Consider the following 20,792-nt stretch of genomic DNA (forward strand, 5'->3'; position numbering starts at 1 on the left):
GAGAGAGGAGACAGAGAAAGAAAGAGATTGTATCTATGGTTTCACTAGTAAAGGGAATTATTAGGTGAGGAAATTCCTTTAACTAATTGATTGATTGCTTGATTGATGCAGGACAGCACCTTTTCTGCAACTTTTAGTCTTAGGGAGCTGCCTAGAACACTTAGAGGTTAAGTGACTCACCCAAGATCACACAGGCAGGCCAGATCTTTCTGGCTTCTCTCTCTCTGATCACTACACTACACTGTAATAGATAACAGGTAGAGATACATGCATGTATAAGTGTGTGTATATATATATGCGTATAAAGTTCTATATATAATATATAAAGTATATATAAGCATATGCTCATGTATGTAAAGTATGTGTATATAGGAATGTGTATATTTGTGTGTTGAAATATGTGCACACATATGTACTGTGTACACACATATATGTGCATAAATTACATATTAATACAAAATCTCCACTCCTAATAGCATTATCAGATTTGACTTGCTCGCATCTTCTGGGAAAGATCTGCTTTGAATAAGGCATAAGTGTTGTGTCTGCCTCTTGGCTTCAGGCTGCTGTCTGAGGCCTCACTCCCTGTGTGACGACTCTGGCAGGCCTTGCGTTGGCCTGGGTGCTGAGGTCACTGGAAAGCTCTTGACTACAGTACTTGGTGTACGGGAACCTCTTCCGTCCATTGATGCCTCCACCCCATGGAAGTGCTTTAGTTTGGTCCCTGAAGCACATCCTAAGGGATGCTGTCTTGCAATCCTTCCTGAAAGAAAGCTCCGCCTTCCCACCTGGGGTCCATTGACCGCACTGTCTCCCTCTGTGTTTTCCAGTCAGCCAAAGAGGCTGGGTTGGAGGAACACCACCAGCCCTCACTACCCCAGAGAACACTTTCCATCCAAGAACTCATAAAACCGCTTACCACATTCTGATGCCAGCAGACGACATCCTTCCCAAAGCAGACCTTCCCCTTACAGGAAAAGCGTATCTCCAAAGCACCGGCAGAAGCGCTCCTCCCAGAGGCCAGGCCTGCACATCGCCGTTCCACATGAAGGTTTTCTTTGCAAAGGGATGGACTGTGTGAGTTGAACCAAGCCCCTTATTGTCCCCTGGCCTCAGTCTTCTCCTCTGCAAAATGAGTGGGCAAGAGAAACAAACGACAGTAAAATGCCTGACTTAGGTACAAGATCCTCTGACTTAAAAACAGGTGCTTTCCCCACCTACCCTGCTGATATAACCCAGGGGGATTCCTCTGTCTCAGCACATGGCTCATCAGCCTCCCTTTCCACAGAATCTAGCAGGAAGGCCAAATGCGTCCCCTGCCTGGCAGAGACACTGAACTCAGGGGAGGGAGGGAGGGAAGGAGGGAGGCATGAAGGGAGGCATGGAGGGAAGGAGGGAGGGAAGCATGGAGGGAGGGAGGGAGGAAGGCATGGAGGAAGGGATGTCCCTCCCTGAGAAAAGTCATCAGAGCCTTTCTGCAGCACAGCTATGGGTTGCCTGGGTCACCTGTGCACTCCATGCATGGGCTCACTCTTAGCACGGATGCTACAGGTATCTGTGGGAAAGTGTATGGAAAAGATGTTTTACACTCTTGTCTTTGATGCCCATCATCTCACTAAAACTTATGCTTTGAGCTAATGGTATCTCATGACTATCTGAAAAGTGGACCAGGAAAGACCTGCGAGGGTGGTGTTTTGAGCATCTGCACAAGCAGGGCCATCACACCTGGAGATAGCTACACCTGACTGAGCCTACAGCCTGAGGAAGCCCTAGAGACAAATACAGCACGCTTATCTCTAAACCCTCAGATCTGCTCATATAAAAGAAAAAAGGAAAAGGACCCATATGGACAAAAATCTTCATAGCAGCTCTTTTTGTGGTGGCCAAGAATTAGACATTGAGGGGATGCCCATCAATTGGGGAATGGCTGAACAAGTTGTAGTATATGAATGTAAAGGTTTAGTATTGTACTACATGAAATGATGAGCAGGAAGATTGCAGAAAACCCTGGAAAGGCGCATCTAGATGGTACAGTGAATAGAGCACTGGCCTCGGAGTCAGGAAGACCTGAGTGAAAATCCAACTTCAGACTCTTAACACTTACTAGCTGTGTGACCTTGGGCAAGTCACTTAACTCCAATTGCCCTACCTTCCCCCTCCAAAAATTGGAATGGAATGGAATGGAGAGGAAAAGAGAGGAGAAGGAAGGGGAGGGGAGGGGAGGGGAGGCTTACATGAATTGATGCAGAGTGCAGTGAGGAAAACATTGTACACAGTAACAGCAACATTGTGTGATGATCAGCTATGACAGACTTAGCTCTTCTCAGCAATACAGTGATCCAAGACAATTCCAAAAGACTCATGATGGAAAATGCATCTACACCCAGAGAAAGGGCTATAGAGTCTATTTTCACTGTTTTTTGTTTTTTCTTTCTTGTGGTTTTTCCCTTTTTTCTGATTCTTCTTTCACAATATGACTAATGTGGAAATATGTTTAACATGATTGTACATGTATAACCTATGTCAGATTGCTTGCTGTCTTGGGGAGTGGAGAGGAAGGAGGAAAAATATGGAACTCAAAATTTAACAAAAATCAATGTTGAAATTATCTTTACATGTAACTGGAAAAAATAAAATACTATTAGGGGAAACAATTCTGCTTGTGTGACTAAGGAATGTCTTTTCTTCATTTCTTTATGTCAACTAGAAAACCTGGCTGGCATTTTCTGTTCGTGGATTTAAAATTTTCACAAAAGATCTTGTAGTTCACATATATAACCTATACTGAATTGCTTGTCTTCCCAGTGGGGGGGTGGATGAGGAGGGAAGAAGGGAGAGAATCTGGAATTCAGAGTTTTAAAAACAAATGTTAAAAATTGTTTTTATATGTAACCAGGAAATAAGATATACAGGCAATGGGGTATAGAAATCCATCTTGTCCTATTAGAAAGTAAGGGGGGATGGGGGGAATATAAGAGAGGGCAGATTGGGGGAAGGGGTATTCAGTTGGCTTGCCATCTTGGGGTGGGGGTAGGGGAGAGATGGGAAGAGAATTTGTAACGCAAAATCTTGTGGAAATGAATGTTGAAAACTAAAAAATAAATAAATAAAATTTTTTTAAAAGATCTTGTAGTAAAAGGAGAAAGGTGATAGGGAAAGAAGGAGCTCATAGTTCCATAGATCCTGAGCTGGAGAAGACCTGAAGGGGCTAGCCAGTTCAGTCCTCTCGTTTTATAGGTGAGGAAATAGAGGTCCAGAGAAATTAAATTAACTTCCCCAAAGTGGCAGAGCCAGTCAGGTTCTCTAACTCCAAATCCAACAGTCTTCCCACTATATTGCTTCTATGAACTGAAATTCTTCCATCCAACCACCCTCACTGACAAGCATTTATTAAACTCCTACTGTATGCTAGGCACTGTGCTAAATGATGGAGATGTTAGAAATATATGTTTATGTTAAGGCACTGTCATAAAATAAAAATGAATTTTAAAAAGGCATCATATCTACACAAACTATATCTCCATTTAACTGCAAATATCAAAAGGTGGGATAACTCATTACTGACTCGCTATTTCGTTAATTAGATAACTCATGTGTTGTCCAACAAAAGCTGGAGCAGGGCCCTGAGGGACTAGGAACTAAGCCAAGGACATTTTGATGCAGTTTAAATGGAAAAGAAAATGGCAACTGAAGTGGTGGAAAGTATGCTGTCCTTTGAGATCTGGGTTCAAATCCCACTGCTAACACATATGACCCTGGGCAAGTCACCTAACCTCTCTGGGTCACTTTTTAACTCATCTGTAAAATGGTATGATTACTGCCTGTGATCCCACTCCACAGGACCATTGTGAGGGTCAGATGAGGCATCTAAAGCATTGTGTACACCTCGGAGGGCTAGTTTAATATTATTTCTTATAATTACAAAGCAAAATTGAGGGTGGCGGAAGTTCTATGAGCTCCAGGAAGGCAGGAGCTGGACATTATCCAAGCTTTGTTTTGGATCTTAACCAAGTTTTATCCACAGCACCTAGCACGAACACACGATAAGTCCTTAATAAATGTTTGGTGAATTCGTTTAGGGCACACCGGAAAGAAGAGAGGCCCTGAAAGTCGGGAAAGAGGCAAAGGGTCATCTATTTCTGAATTGGACTTTTCAGCTCATTTCTTAATTCACTAAAATTAAAGTCATTTCTCTTCTCTAGGGCTCAGTTGTAAAACAACTGGACTGTAGTTAGTCTAAGTCTCTAACTCCAGGAATCTGTGTGAATATTGTACAGTCCAAGGGTGAGATCCCAGCTTGAACAGAAAGCTTTGGGTCACCCCTTCCTCCAACCTCCCTTCCTTCCCCCTTCCCTTATTTTACTGGGGGCAACTTCACAGAACCATAACACTAGATTTAAATGTCCTTTAAAAAAATACTAAGCTGCACGGTTCTCTTCCTTGCCTTCTGCTCAAAAGGGGTTAAATCAGTACACACACACACACACACACACACACACACACACACACACACTCTCTCTCTCTCTCTCTCTCTCTCTCACAAAAAAAAATCATGGCCATAATTCTTTCAGGTTATTAATTGAACACCTTCTTGGAAACATGCAGCTAAAAAAGTCATACCTTGAAGAATTTGAGATAAGTGTCAAAGGAAAGGAGGAGAGGAAATGAGGAGGCTGGCCAGCCCACTCCCTTAATCATCATGTGATATTTGTTCAAAGCCGTCTCTAGGCAAGTAACATGAAACTGTCCCTTTTAGCGTCCACCTTTCTCCTTGGTGGAGCTGCCTCTCTAAAGGCCCCAACTCGGGCACGGACTTATCTTTGTAGGTAGGAGGGACCATAAAGTCGGCTGAATAGCAAAGCACCAGACTGCCACAAAACAAGATGAATGAGTATTCCATCCATAAGCTCAGACGGCTTCCTGTGATGAAAAACACGGCCTGTACAGTAGGTCTGCTAGCCTCGCTAAGTACCGTAGATCCCACGATGCAGTTCTTTAAAGGGATATTAGTGTGATGAAAGAAATGATGGAATTCTGCTCTTCGCCTGGAGGAAACAATAATGGGTGAATAGCCAAACCAGCCGGGCGTATTGTGAGCCTAAAAATGGGTAGCTTCACACTGGGAAACTCATCACCTTTCAGAAAATAACTAGAGACTGCAGCACTTGTAATATATAGGTTATGTCTGTGAAGAAATGCCCAATGACGCCTTCTGCTTGACACATAAACACATTAAAGTTGGATGGAATGCAATAACTTTATATATGCAGTACATGCACCCTGTTAAACATACACACATGCTGTAGCCACACTTTAAATGGTATAGCTCTGAGGTCGGCTTTCTGATCAGGACCTCAAATGCCACAGAATTTCTGAGAATCTTTTCCCTCAAGCCATAATCCCTTTTCTTTCCTTTTTATTTTAGTCTTCAATTAACAAGCATTGATTTCAGTCCTTCCCACCCTACTCAATTTAAAAGAAAGCCTTATGACAAATAGGCATAATCAAGAAAAAAAATCCCCACGTGGTCCATGTTAAAAAATGTCCGTCTCATCAGATCACTTCTCCATCAGGAAGTGGGTAGCAGGCTCCTCAGGAATTAGGGGGTGGTGATTGCACTGATCAGAGATCCTGTGTCTTTCAAAGTTGTTTGTCTTTGCAATGTTGTTACATAAATTGATTTCCCACCTCCATTCACTTCACTCTCACTAGGTCATACAAGTCTTCCAGGTTTCTCTGAACGCATCTCCTTCCTCATTTCTTACGGCAAGATAACAGTCCATCCCATTCATACATCTGATTTGTTCAGTCACTCTTCAACTGATTGTGACTCCTTTAATTTCCAGTTCTTAGCCCCCACAGAAAGTCATAAAGCCATCCCTTTTAACTTGGCCTGGTAAAGGCATCTTGGCCTAGATAATCAAGTATCCATCCTCTTTGAAGACAGGACAAATTGGTTTCCAGTTCTGCCTTGGACATATAATAGGTTTTGTGATCTTGGAAAAGTTACTTAACCTCTCTGTGTCTCAGGGATTGGTGGAGGGAGTTTCCATACAGGTCAGGGCCAATCTAGAAGGTACCTACATTCATTCTTGTAGAATATAAACCCCTCAGGGGTCAAGAATTGTTCTGCTTTTGTTTGAATCCCCTGTGCCAGGGAAATCACAGAACTACTGGAGGGAGAGAGAATCCCCAATGCTTAGCATAGCACCTTGCAGAATCACAGAATTTTAGAGTGGAATCAGTAGACCAATCAAAAGCATTTATTAAGTGCCTACTATATACCCATTTTTTCAGTCACATGCAACTCTTCATGAAGTTATTTGGGGTTTTCTTGGCAAAGATATTGGAGTGATTTGCCTTCTCCAGCTCATTTTACAGATGAGGAAACTGAGGCAAACAGGGTTAAGTGACTTGCCCAAGGTCACACACCTAAGAAGTGTCTTGAGGTCAAATTTGAACTCAGGTCTTCCTGACTCCAGGGCTGGATGTGCTATCCAATGCACCACCTCACCACCCTAACGAATGTACAACAAATAAGTGGAAAGAACAGCAACAAAGAAACCAGACATTGTCTAGTAATAGTGAGCAAGCGTGACCCTGAAGAAAAAATGGGAAAAGGCGCCTTCCTCCTTTCAATGGAGAGGTGGGGAGCTGCAGGTGAAAAATATTGCATACACAGGGTACAACAAAAAGCTTAGTGCCACTTTAAGCTATTAAAACACATAATACTACACTAAGACTTTTGGGACACTCTGGATTGGAGAATCAGTTGGGAGAGAGGTAGCTACTAAACTGCCCCCAATTCTTATCAGCCATGTCACTCAGCCTCTCTTGTGACTCACCTTCCCCATCTGCAAAACTAAGGGGTCAGACTCCATGGCCTCTGAAATCCTTTCCAGCTCTACAGCTCTGATCAGCTGATGTGTTGGTCATGTTGTGAAATGGCTTTCTTCTTCTTTTTCTCCTTTTTTTATTCTTAGTTACAAGGCACTGCTCTCCAGACAGAGAGTGAGGGGTAATATTTGAGAATGAAGGTAATATGAAAACAGTAGATCTCAATTTAAAAAAAAAAAACCCTAGCACATGAACTTTGCAAATATTTCCTTTCTTTATTAACGCTGGGTGAAAGTCCCTAGCTCTGTGACAGCTCAGGATTGGATATTATAATTGTTTTTCTTCTTGACTATAGTCTGCGGGCCCCAGGGCTCTCTCTAAAGTGCTACCACATGCCTGACAATCTCCCCAGCAGTTTTTTCTGAAGAGATCTGTCTTTCCTCTCTGATGAGCTTCTGGGGAGCAAATTGTAAGAGGAAATACTTTGAGGAACTCAAGAATTCTTTTTTTTTTTTAATGTAATGTAAGAAACAGAAATAAGAGTCCCAACCAATAAGGCAAGGGATACCCTATTCAATAGAAATCCTTCTGAAAGCTAACACCCATGGAGACACATTTTGAAACTAGAAGTAGGCTAGTTCAGGCCTACCAGTGTATTTCTCTGAGCACCCTACAAAAGACCATACACCTTTGACTTCTCAAATATGGAGGCCTTAGCCTAAGGAAAACATGGCTTCACTCTTTGAAGCCACAGAAAAGCACTGATAGCTGCTTCAACAACAGAGCCCCACTGTGGTCACTTAATCTACAGCAAATCTTCCCTCCTAAGCCCTAGTCCTGAAGCCCTTCTAGAGACCTTCCATGGTCAAGGGACTAAACCAGAATCTCTGTAAATCCACAATGTGTCCTGTTATCATTGTGGAATTGGTAGTAAACAGAATTTAGATAGGCTATTTTAAAAGAAGGGGAGAGAGGGAGAAAGAGAGAAAGAAGGGAGAGAGAAGGGAGGAAGGGAGGGAGGGAGGGAGGGAGGGAGGGAGGAAGGAAGGAAGGAAGGAAGGAAGGAAGGAAGGAAGGAAGGAAGGAAGGAAGGAAGGAAGGAAAATATATATTCTAGGGAAAGAAAAGATACTTCAAAACTTTGTGTATTCAACCAAATATAAATATAAACTGAACAGCTGAAAGGTCCTCTCAAGGACATCGCCCATCCAACAAGCACCACAAATGTTGACTTTGATGTTCTGGGCCCAACACCACCCTCACCAAATGCCTTTGCCAGGAGTTCCCTGAAACATTCCATGGATTTTCCTTTTCCTTTTTTTGAAATTTTTCTTAGGGATTTTCATTTTCAAGGAGCCCACAGATTTGTAGCAAATGATCAAAATGACAAATGTGTCCATGCTGTTTCCATCAGTTTTCCGTCATTCTGTGGGTCCTCTGAGGAAACCTAGCAGCACAAATCACAGCTGGAAGGGATCTCAGACGTCATCCCCTTATTTTTCAGGTGAAGAAACCAAGGCTAAAAGAGATTACAAGACTTATGCCCACATCTGCCATGCCCACTTCTCTGTATCTCCAGCACTTAATGTCATTCCTGACAATACAGTAAGCTTTTAATAAATGCTTCTTGACTGTTACACAAGGTCAAACCAGTTAGTAAGTGACAGAGCCAGGAATCAAACCCAGGTACTCAGTTTCCAAAGCCAACCAATCAGTCATTCATTCAATAAACATCTATTAAGCTAAGCACCAGGGATACAAATAGAGCTAAAAGATGGTCAAAATCCAGGATTCTTTCCCTTGCTCCAAGACACTTTTTTGTTAACCACAGAAAATAGTGGCTCCCTGAATCTAGTATTTTGGGATTGCTGTAAAAGATGAATTTAAATAAAGTAATGGAATATTACTGTACCATAACAAGAAACAGATGTGAAGAATTTAGAAAAGCATAGGAAGATTTTATGAACAATAATTAGGAACAAATTATTTTAAAATAGATAATGAACAAATTATAAATAAATAATGAACAAATTTGGAGTGAATCAAGCAGAACCAGGAACACAGTATATATAAATGAGCACAAAAATGCAAAGGGAAAGAATGATAAAAACAAAATTAAACACCGTTTAATGAGGATGACCAAGCTTGACCCCAGAGGCAAGTTGAGAAAATGTACCTCTTTCTGATCATTGGTCAGCTGGGGCGGGGGGGGGGGGGGGGGGGGGAGGATCATAGCTTTAGAACTGGGAGGGACTTTAGGGTCATTTACAGATGAAGAACAGTTCAAACCAACTTGAAAAAGCCGATTGTTAAATTGGCGATGTCAAGCATTTACACCTCAGAAATTCGGGTTTGATTTATTGTTTTGTTGACTATGTCACTGAGAGAATATTAATAGCATGGATTAAACTTAAAAGTATGCTGTGGGTCCATTTTTGGAGAGCTGATTGTTAAACATTTACCAACCACATATCCTTGGAGAAAACTGAGGCACATAGAGACTGACTGCCTTGGCCACAGTCACAGAAATCATGTATATCAGAGGTGAAATCTGAAACAAGGTTCCCTAACCCCCAAACCCAGTTCTCTCTTCACTGCATTACTTTGCAGATTTTATAGCTAAAGAAATAGAAACCCAGGGGGGGGGGGGGGCCTACGGCTTTTGCCCATGGCCTCAAAGCTAGTGAGTGTCAGAGCTATAATACCAACTCAATGTTTTCAAATTTAGCACAGTGTTCTCTCTGCTATACCACATACCTTTCTAAAGCAAATAAGCTGTTGTGTTGTCTTTTTTAAATCTTTTTTTTTAAAGAAGGGAACACTCAGGGAGTGAGAAGGAATGAACTCAGAAATGAAAATGGTATAACAACATGTGGCATGAATAGAAATTTTTTAAATGAAGAAAAAAAACATTTTTTAAATATTAAAAAAAAATTCATCAGTCAATGGAATTCATGTCGAGGATCCCTATAGGAAAGAAGGAAAATCTTGTTGTGTTGTTATTGCTAAATTGAATGGAACCTAGACATTCAATTATAGACAGGTATGGCTCCTGGAGTCAGAAAGATCTGCATTCAGATCCTGCCCCTGATAGCTATGGGCTGAATGACCTTGTACAAGTCACTTTCCTGTGTTGCCCCTGGCAACATTCTAAGTTACCAAAGAGTTTTTACAATAAGAGACCCTTCTCACCACTGGCTTCCCTGGCTTCTTTTGACTCCCAGCTAAAATTTCGCCTTGTAAAACAAAAATTCCCCAAACCCCACTAATGCTAGTGCCTTCCCTCTATTATTTTCAAGTTGTCTTGTCTATCTATCAATCTATCTATCTATCTATATTGTTTTTCAACATAGTCAATTCTCAACATTTGTTTGTTTAATTTTCAACACTTCAGGCATTCCCGTGATTTTATCTGTTATTATTGATGATGAAGATGATGATTATGATGATGAAGATGATGATGAAGAAGATGATTGTGAAGATGATGATGAGTTGAGTCTCAACTCCAACCTTTGGGGTTTCCTTGGCAGAGACACTGGCATGGTTTGCCATTTCCTTCTCCAGCTCATTTTATAGATGAGGCAAACATTACTGAGGCAAACAGGGTTAAGTGACTTGCCCAGGGTCCCACAGCTAGTAAGTAATTTTATTAGTAACCTCATTTTCACTTTCGAGTTGATAACTGGGAACGTTTGTGGCTATATGCAGTAGAGGGGGAAGAAATGAGAGGCAGAATGGGGCGAGTCTGTGGAGTGGCTGGTGTCCTACTAGGCGCTTCACTGTTTCTATTCACCCTACCACTGTAAAAATCTCCCTGTGTACTCACTGCATATTTCCTTTTTTTTTTTTTTTGCCTTTATAACTCAAGTTTCACACTGTGATTATGCCCCCTAAAGCACAGTGCAAATGCTTTAAGCTCTAAACCCAAGTGCCAAATTCAGTGATGCAGCTTAGTGAGAAAATAAAAGCATTAGATAAACTTCTTGCTGGAATGTCCGGAGCTACCAGTTTGGTGGTAACAAATCGACTACAGGTGAATGTGCTAACATAATCTCACAAGTGCATGTAAGGGAATTGGGGGAAAAAAAATGGAAAAGCAGCTAAGTTTGAGGGTTAAATGAGATGGTGGTCACGTCCACCATCCTGTTGTAGCTTGAGTGCTGCCCCGGGCTGCTGGGCTTCCAGGCTTCGTGGAGCCCACCCCCAAGCAGCTCTCTGGGGCTGGGGCTGGGGCTGAGCGCCAGCTGGTGGGAATTCTAGCACTCCAAGAGAAGTGCTTCTCAAAAGGGAACAGTCCAACCACAAAGCCAAGGGGAGATGAGATGGCAAGTGTTGCCCCTTTCCCTTTTTTGCATCTGGGTTCTTCTCACCTCAGTGCCCCAGCCCCTCCCAGTCCAGATGGAGCTGTCCCTCCCCCCCCCCTGCATTTTATGGGTTATTTCATGCTTACTGTGTTAGGGAAAGTGCATATTACCAGAGCTAATGTTTTGCTATAAAGAACTGTATGCAGAAAAGTGTGTTTTCAGAGATCTCTAGCAAGAGATTACAGTTTTTAGTGTCCCAGGAACCTAACCCCTTATTTCCTATAGGTTCATATATATAACAACATTCACATTTTTTTACTTTCCCCACCACTGTCTAGCAGTTTTACCCCCATGAAAGTTAAGGATTGACTATAGTCATTTGCATACTGTCTTCTCCATAGTCTGTGAATTTCTTCAGAGCAAGGAATATCTTTTACCTTTATATCCCTAGCACTTAGCACAGGGTCCAGCACATAGTAGTCATTTAATTAACTGACTAACTGACTAACCAAAAAATCACTGGTCTGGACCAAAAACAAAAAAATCAAGAGAAAATAATTTAAAACTGGAAGCATTTAAGATGGCAGAGTGAAAGATCACAATTGCTGAACCTCCCCCCCCCCCAACTCTTCTACAATGACCACAGAAAACACAGCAATCCAAATTCCAAGCAAGAAAGCCAAGAAAAAGCCACAGAGTCATTTTTCCAGCCCAGGGCAGCTTAAGAAGACAGAAAGAGGACTACAGACTGACTGGTCAGGAACACAGTTTAGCAGAGTGGAAGCAGCACTTGGCAATGGTGACGACACCGAGCTATGGTGGTGGCAGCAATAGTAGCTGAAAGCAGCCCAAGGACCATAAGAGGACTAAAAATCTGAACAGAAAGCATCCCAAGGGACCTCTGAACCAGCACAAGGTGCTAAATCAGGTACCATTTGGCAACTTTGCCTCCCATTATCCGGTTCTGGCTCACAATTCAAGGGCACAAAAGTACAATTGGTCATGATCCCGAGGAAAGAGGGACCCTACCTGTGTAAAAACTAGAGTGCAGGTCAGTGAACAGACCTCCCCCCGGATCACGCCACATTGGAAGCAATGAAAATTTACAAACCACAAACCAAGCTGTGAAATTGGCAGGACATAAAAGACAGAAGCTCATGCCAACCACACAAACACACACACACGGAGCTAAAGAAGGAGAATTTTTTTTAATTTTAAGCCAAATAAGAGCAATAGAAGAAAAAAATGGAAGAGAAATGAGAGCTATGCACGAAAATTGTGAAAAGAGAATTAACAGCTTTGTAAAAGATACACAAAAAAATACTGAAGAAAATAACTTCTTAAAAATCAGAATTGGTCAAATGGTTAATTAAAAAAAAGAAGTACAGGGGCAGCTAGGTGGCGCAGTGAATAGAGCACCAGCTCTGGAGTCAGGAGGACCTGAGTTCAAATCCAGCTTCAGACACTTAACACAAAAACTAGCCATGTGACCTTGGGCAAGTCACTTAACCCCAACTGCCCTCCAAAAAGCAAAAACAAACAAACAAAAGATACAGCTCATATGCCACCCCCCAATTATCCTCCCAAAAAAAATTTGAATTGGACAAGTGAAGGTTAATGACTCCATGAGACATCAAGAAACAATAAAATGAAGTCAAAAGACTGAAAAATAGACAGAAATGTAAAATATCTCATAGGAGAAACAACTGACTTGGAAAAACATATTAAGGAGAGGCAATTTAAGATCTGTTACTATACCTGAAAACCACAAATGAAAAAAAGAGCCTAGACATCATGGTTCAAGAAATTATAAAGGAAAACTGCCCAGATGTCTAAGAACCAGAAGGTAAATGAAAAACTAAAAGAATCTAACAGTCATTTCTTGAAAAAAATCCCAAAACAAAAACTCCCAGGAATATTACTGCCAAAAGCCAGAGCTACCAAGTCAAGGAGTCTGCAAGAAGGCAGAAAAAAAGAATTCAAATACCATGGAGCCACAGTCAGGATCACAAAAGATTTAACAGCTACCATGTCAAAGTAACAGAAGACTTGGAGTATGATATTTGGGAAGGTAAAGGAAAGAGGATTACAAGCAAGAATAACCTAACCATCAAAACTGAATATAATGGGGGAGGGGAAATTGACATTTAATGAAGTAGAGGACTTTCAAGTCTTCCTGATGAAAATAACAGAGCTGAATGGAAAATCTCACATTCAAACACGAGAGTCAAGTAAAGCATAAAAACGTTAACGTGAGTGAAGTCAAAAGGGAGGAAAAAAAGGTTACATTGTTTACATTCCTATATGGGAAGATGATACCTGTAACCCTTAAGAACTGTATCATCATTAGGGAAGTCAGAAGGAGTCTGCTTAGACCGAGGGCATGAGTAGAATGGATGGAGGGGTGGCTAGGTGTCGAAGTGAAAAGAGCACCCGCCCTGGAATCAGGAGGACCTGAGTTCAAATCCAACCTCAGACACTTAACACAAAAAAACTATCCCTGTGACCCTGGGCAAGTCACTTAACCTCAATTGCCCTGAAAAAAAAAAGAGAATGGTAGGTTGAGAAAAAAGGACACGTTGGGAGGAGAAAAGAAGAGGAAGATTAGGGAAAATTATCTCACATAAAAGCATGCAAAGAAGAATTTATACATGGAGAGGAAAATGGGGAGGCAGGCAGGGGAAGACTGGGCAACACTTGAATCTTACTTTCATCTGAACTGGTTCAAGGAGGAAAGAATATTTATATACACACATGGTGGGGTATAAAAATTCATCATACCTTAGGGGCAGCCAGGTAGCACAGCGAGTAAGAGCACCGGCTCCAGTGTTAGGATGAACTGGAGATCGAATCCCAGGCTCAGACACTCAGCACCACACCCAGAAATAACTGGCCATGTAACCTTGAGCAAGTTACTTAACCGCGATTGCTCTAAAAAAAAAATTCATCTTACCCAACAAGGAGGGGAGAGTGCTAAGGGGGATGGGAGTGGTGATAAGATAGGTAGCTTAAGGGAGGCAGTGATCAAAAGCAAAACAGACTCTTGGAGAGCAACAGAGCAAAAAAGAGAAGTATTAACATGAGAGAACAGAATGAAGGGAAATGCACCGTTAGCAATCATAACTATGAATGTTAATGAGATGAACTCACCCATAAAATGGTAGATAGCAGAATGGATTAGAAACCAGAATCCAACAATATATTGTTTACAAGAGACAGAAAGATACACACAACATTCAGATAAAGGCTGAAACAGAATCTGTTATGCTTCAGCTAAAGTAAAAAAATGCAGGAGTAGCAATCATGATTTCAGAAAAAAAAACAGCATAAATAGACCTTATTAAAAGAAATAATCATGGAAACTACATTTTGCTAAAAGGCATCATAAACAATGAATTAATATCAATACTGAACATATATGCACCAAACGGCATAGCATTCAAACTTCTGAAGGATATTAAATGAGACACAGGAGGAAATAGAAAGTAAAACTATACTAGTCCCCTCGATTTCACCTAGATAATCTAATCATAAAATAACCAAGAAAAAGTTAAGGATATGAATAAAATTTTAGAAAACATAGATTTGCTAGACCTCTGGAAAATACCGAATGGAAATAGAAAGACATATACTTATTTTCCACCATGCATGGCACCTTCAAAAATTGACCATGTATTAGGGCATAAAAACTTGACAACTGAATGCAGAAAGGTAGAATATTAAATGAATCTAGTTCAAGCCATAATGCAATAAAAAATACATTCATTAAAGGGCCTTGGAAGTGTAGAATAATATTAACTGGAAACCAAATAATCTAATCCTAAAAAATGAGTAGATCAAAGAACAAATCATAGAGACACTCAATAATTTCATCAAAAATAATGAGAAAACATACCAAAATATGTGGGATGTAACCAAAGCAGTACTTAGAGGAAATTTTATATTTCTTAACACTTATGTCAATAAAGAAGATCAACAAATTCGGCATGCAACTAAAAAAAATAGAAAAACAACACATTAAAAATACCCAATTAAACACCAAAATAGAAATCCTGAAAATCAAAGGAGAGATTAATAAAATTAGAAGTAAAAAACTATTGATTTAATCAATAAAACTAGGAGTTGGTTTTGTGGGAAAAAAAAATTGATTTTTAGAAAAGAAAGAAGAAAACCAAATTATCAGTATCAAAAATGGAAAGGCTAAAAGTATTACCAGTGAATATGAAATTAAAGCAATTATTAGGAGATATTTTGCCCAACTATATGCCAATAAAACTAGCAATCTAAATGAAATGGATGGATATTTACAAAAATATAAATTGCCCAGAAGAGGAAATAGAATACTGAAGTAACTCTATCTTAGAAAAACAAATTGAACAAGCCATAAATGAGCTCCCTAAGGGAAGGGGGGGGGGAACCAGGACCATATGGATTTATAAAAGTATTCTACCAAACATTTAAAGAACAATTAATTCCAATACTATATAAACTGTTTGAAAAATAAGCAAAGGAATCATACTAAATTTCTTCTATGACACAAATATCGTTTTAATAACATAATTAGGGAAAACAAAAATCAGAGAAAGAAAACTATAGGCCAATTTCCCTATTGTGAAATGTACAAATTTTAAACAAAATACTAGTAAGAAGATTACAACAATATACCACAAAGATAAAATACTACAACCAGGTTGTATTTATACAGGATATAATTTATGAAAGAATTTATACCTCTATACAATTTATACACTTATACAAGAAAACAGGACTGGTTCAATATTAGGAAAACTATAAGCATAATTTACCACATCTATAACAAAAGGAACAAAAAACTTAGGATTATATTAACAAATGCAGAAAAAGTTTCTGACAAAATACAATACCCAATCTTATTTTAAAAAAAAACTAGAAAGCATAGGAATAAGTGGAATTTTTCTTAAAATGATAAGTAGCATCTATCTAAAACCAAGAGCAAAAATTATCTGCAACAGAAATAAAACTAGAAGCTTTTTCCAATAAGATCAGAGGTGAAGCAAGGATATCCATTATCACCATGATTATTCAATATTATACTAGAAATGTTAGCTATCGCAATAAGACAAAGAGAAATTAAAGGAATAATCATATAAATAATCAATAATATAATAAGCATAGTCAATGAGGAAACAAGATTATCACTTTTTGCAGACAATACAATGGTTTACTTAGAGAACCCTAGAAAGTCAACTAAAAAGCAATTGAAACAACTTACAACACTAGCAAAGCTGAAGGATATAAAATAAACCCACATAAATCATCAAGCATTTCTATATATCAACAAAACCCAGCAGGATGAGAAAAGAGAAAATTCATTTAAAATGACTGGAGATAGTATAAAATACTTGGAAATCTCCCTGAAAAGACTCCCTGAAAAGTTAACTATATTAACACAACATCCAGAATAATCTTCATATAAATAAAGACAGATCTATGGGATTGGAGAAATAATAGCAGCTTGTAAGTAGGCCAAGCCAATATAATGAAAATGACAATACCACCTAAAGTCACTTATTTATTCAGTGCCATACCAATCAAACTAGATAAGCTCAAAATGGGTATATGATTTTTGAGGGTATGTGATTTAAACATAAAAGATATTATCATAAACAAGTTAGAGGAGCACAGCAAAAAATTACCTGTCAGATCTATGGTTAGGGGAAGAGTTTATCACCAAACAAGAAATAGATTCATAAAAGGTAAAATGGGTAATTTTGATTGCATTAAATTAAAAAGGTTTTATAAAAACAAAACCAATGCAACCAAAATTAGTAGAAAAGCAGCAAAATTGGGGGAAGGGGGGTGATTTAAAGCAAGTTACTTTGATAAAGGTCTCATTTCTCAGATAAAGGGAACTGAGTCAAATTTTTTTTTTAAAGAGCTATTCTGCAATTGATAAATCATCAAAGGATATAAATGGCAGCTTTCGAGAGGAAGAAATCCAAGCTATCAATAGTCTTATAAAATGCTCCAAATCACTAATAAGTAGAGAATTGCAAATTAAAGCAACTCTGAGGTACTACCTCACACCTAAAAATTGGCTAAGATTGGCTAAGATGACAGAAAAAAGAAAAAAATGCTGGTGGGGACAGGTATATTAAGGGAGGGAAAATACATATATTAATGCACTGTTGGTGATACTGTGAACTAGTCCGGGCATTCTAGAGAATAATTTGGAACTAGGCCCAAAGGACTATAAAACTGCACATGCCCTTTGACCCAGCAATACTTCTACTAGGCCCATACCACAAAGAGATCAAAGAAAGAGGAAAAGGATTCATATGTACAAATATATTTATAGCAGCTCTTTTTGTGGTAGCAAAGAATTGGGAACTGAGGAAATCTCTATTAAGGAATGGCTTAAAAAGTTAGGATGAATGAATGTGATAGAATGCTACTGTACTATAAGAAATTATGGGGGGGGTGGCTAGGTGGCACAATGAATAGAGCACCGACCTGACTTCAAATCCAGCCTCAGACACTTATCACTAACTAGCCGTGTGACCTTGGGCAAGTCACTTAACCTCAATTGCCTCTCCAAAAAGCAAAAATATATATATATATATGTATTTAAAAAATTAAAAAAAAAGAAATGATAAAGGGGATGATTTCAGAAAAAAACATGGGAAGACCTATAAACTGATGCAAAATGAAGTGAAAAGAACCAAGAGAACAATGTAACAGTAATATTGTAACAATATTGTAACTTTGAAAGACTTAATAACTACTCCATATAATGTGATGGTTCCAGAAAACTCATGATGGAAAAAGACCATCCACCTCCAGATAGAGAACTGATAGATTCAGAGTGCATATTGAAGTATATTTTTTTTACTCTTCCTTAATTTTTCTTCTTTTTCTAAAACATGGCTAATTATAAATATGTTTTTGCATGACTTCATAAGTACAATGGGTATTGTATTTCTTGCTTCTCAGTGGGTGGGGAAGGAGCTGGAGGGAGGGAAAGAATTTAGAACTGAAAATTTAAATAAAATTTAAAACAAAAAAATATGGAAAAAAATCAAACTTGGAATTTCCATCAAAAAACAATTTTTCAGCCTCAAGGACAAGCAAAGTCTAAGTTTTCAACAAGATTAACTCATCATTCAGTACTACCATCATATATCCATCAAAGTTTTAAATGACCAGCTGCCTTTGTTGAAAACAGAATTTTAGTCTTGAAAGTAAAAGTTAGTGGCATTTTCTTTTCACCAGTTCAGCCTCGCCTGGGGCCCTCCCCGCTAAAAGAAAAATATCCCAATTGGGTAGAAGCTGCAGATTGTCTCGGCTCTCCATCCACAATCTCCAATCCTTATTCAGAGGAATGACTCTCCCAGGCTGGGAACACACTAAGACTGGAACTGGGGATTTCCTTTTCTACAGGTGAACAGAGGTTGCCATCTACTGTTGAAAAGTAATATGGAGGGTCTGTTGAAACTCACCAATGTTACGAGAGGTCCTGATGGAACATTTGTTTAAAATAAAACGACAACTTCATAGAAACTGTTTAACCACTCTCATCAGAGTTTCCACTTTCTTACATGTGTGTATAAAGTAGTTTGAGATCTAAAGAAGAATGATAAATTGCCATGAAACATATCACCAGGACGTTTTCTGTCCCTTAAAATTCACACTTATCAACTGTAACTGACCAGCTTTATATTAAAGCGCATAACAATGTTGTAACATGTCTGGATTCCCTTTTGCCTCTAATAACACAAAGGGAACAGGAGGAGACAGGAAAATTATTTGGCATGCTCTGCTTCATGATTTCACTTATCTTCACTTCATTTCCAAACATAACTTAAAACAGAGATCAAAATCTCTGCTTCTGGGAAAAAACACCAGAAGTACGTGAAAACTCAATCATTTTTCAATTAAATTCATTTTAGCTAAAAATCAATTTTCTTGCAGAAAAAATATTTAGGTTTCCACTTATTCTTTTCTACGTCTCTAATAACACATGCTTAGGTTACAAATTTATGAAAAATCATGTTAGAACAAAAAGCAACCCCAAACGCAATAAATCTGAGATGGAGAACGTAGAAATGTTCAAACACAAACATTGGTAATGGAAGACAGAACTTTCTGCTTCCAGATCTATCGCCATGAAGAATGGCCTGCCTTTATTCGGGCAGTGGTTACTATTGAGTGGGATGAAATGAGCTGGTGGTCTGAAGTCAGTTCCTTTTCCATATAATAAAAGTATTTTTCCACCTTCAGGAATAGTTTATTTACATTCATTGGCGGTCATATACTGTGCTGTTGCCTGACTGGAGATGGGATGTCTTACAAGATGTGGGGATGGTACAGAGCAAGCCCTCATACACACATAGCTTTGATTGAAATAATCCTTTTGGAACTTCCCTCCTAGGAGGCAATGTGAGTGAGAAGGAGTCAGAAGATCTGGATTCAAATCTTGCCTGTGATGTTTCTTGCTACCTGTGTGAAATTAAGCAAATCTTTTAACCACCATGGACCTCAGTTTTCTTTTCTGAAAAACTAGGGGGTTAGGCTAAAGAGCCTCTGAAGTCCATTCTTTTTTTAGATCTACAGCCCTATGTCGCTCCCAACATTATGCTTTTTTTTTTGCTTTTTGGAGGGCAGTTGGGGGTTAAGTGACTTGCCCAAGGTCACACGGCTAGTTTTTGTGTTAAGTGTCTGAGGCCAGATTTGAACTCAGGTCCTCTTGACTCTAGGGCCGGTGTTCTATTCACTGTGCCACCTAGCCGCCCTCCCTCCCAACATTATGTACACATGGTTGCTTCCCTGACTGGTTTTCTTTAACTGCTCTGCTTTGTTACAAGGGAGGGCTCTCAACGTGTGGGTGGCAGATAGTGTATTCAGAAATGAGGACATAAAAGCAAAAGGTAAAAATAAATACATAAAGGGTTGCCACAGCCTAAGACATCTTGTTCCTCCTCTTCACCCCATGCTTTTCTTGCCAGGATGTCCCCCAGGGTGATCTTCCCATCTAACTCACTTTAGCTACTGGTCAATAGATTAATTACCTTGTCCCCTGTGCTTTAGAACTAGGAGCTAGGTGCTCTAAGCTAAGGCTGCAGAATTTTCTAGACTCAAATGGTTCTCGTGCATCATGAAGAGAATAGGCAGTGTGAGAATGCGCAGAAGAAGGAAAAGGTAAGGTCCAGTGGTGCATGTACCCATTTCACAGGATCTTAGAACTGCAAAGGATTTTCAAAGTCATCTAGTCTCAGAAAGCAGCACAGAAGTTTTAAGTGAATTGTACAATTTATGATACACTTTTTTTCTAAGTGAGCAGTAGTGGGCAACTAGGTGGTACAGTGGATAGAATCCTAGCCCTGGACTCAGAAGGATAAGAGCTTAAATCTGACCTCAGGCACTTACTAGCTATGTGACCCTGGACAAGTCACTTCACTCTGCCTCAGTTTCATCTGTAAAATGAGCTGGAGAAGGAAGTGGGCAAAACCACTCCTGCATCTTTGCCAAGAAAACCCCAAGTGGGGTCATGAAGAATTGGACACAACTAATCGACCAAACAACAAAATGGAGATTCATAGTCTTCCATCTTTTGTGTTCTGTTCTCTGTATGAAAATGCTCTTTTGAGTTAAAAATAAAATATTTTTAAACAA

General features: G+C 39.4%; 1 long non-coding RNA gene across 4 annotated transcripts in view; it reads right to left on the reverse strand.

Annotated features, from left to right (window-relative positions):
- Positions 1–20,792, reverse strand: part of LOC138157762 (uncharacterized) — an 85,817-nt gene that overhangs the window by 44,166 nt on the left and 20,859 nt on the right. For all 4 annotated transcript variants that reach the window (XR_011167450.1, XR_011167452.1, XR_011167451.1 and 1 more), the window contains exon 3: positions 920–1,125. This is a non-coding gene — a long non-coding RNA (uncharacterized lncRNA). The remainder of the gene's footprint in view (positions 1–919; positions 1,126–20,792) is intronic.

Source organism: Petaurus breviceps, unplaced genomic scaffold (assembly GCF_028583685.1).
Source record: "Petaurus breviceps papuanus isolate PSGF00001 unplaced genomic scaffold, PetGlider_PUasm1.0 173, whole genome shotgun sequence".
Taxonomy (NCBI): Eukaryota; Metazoa; Chordata; class Mammalia; order Diprotodontia; family Petauridae; genus Petaurus; species Petaurus breviceps.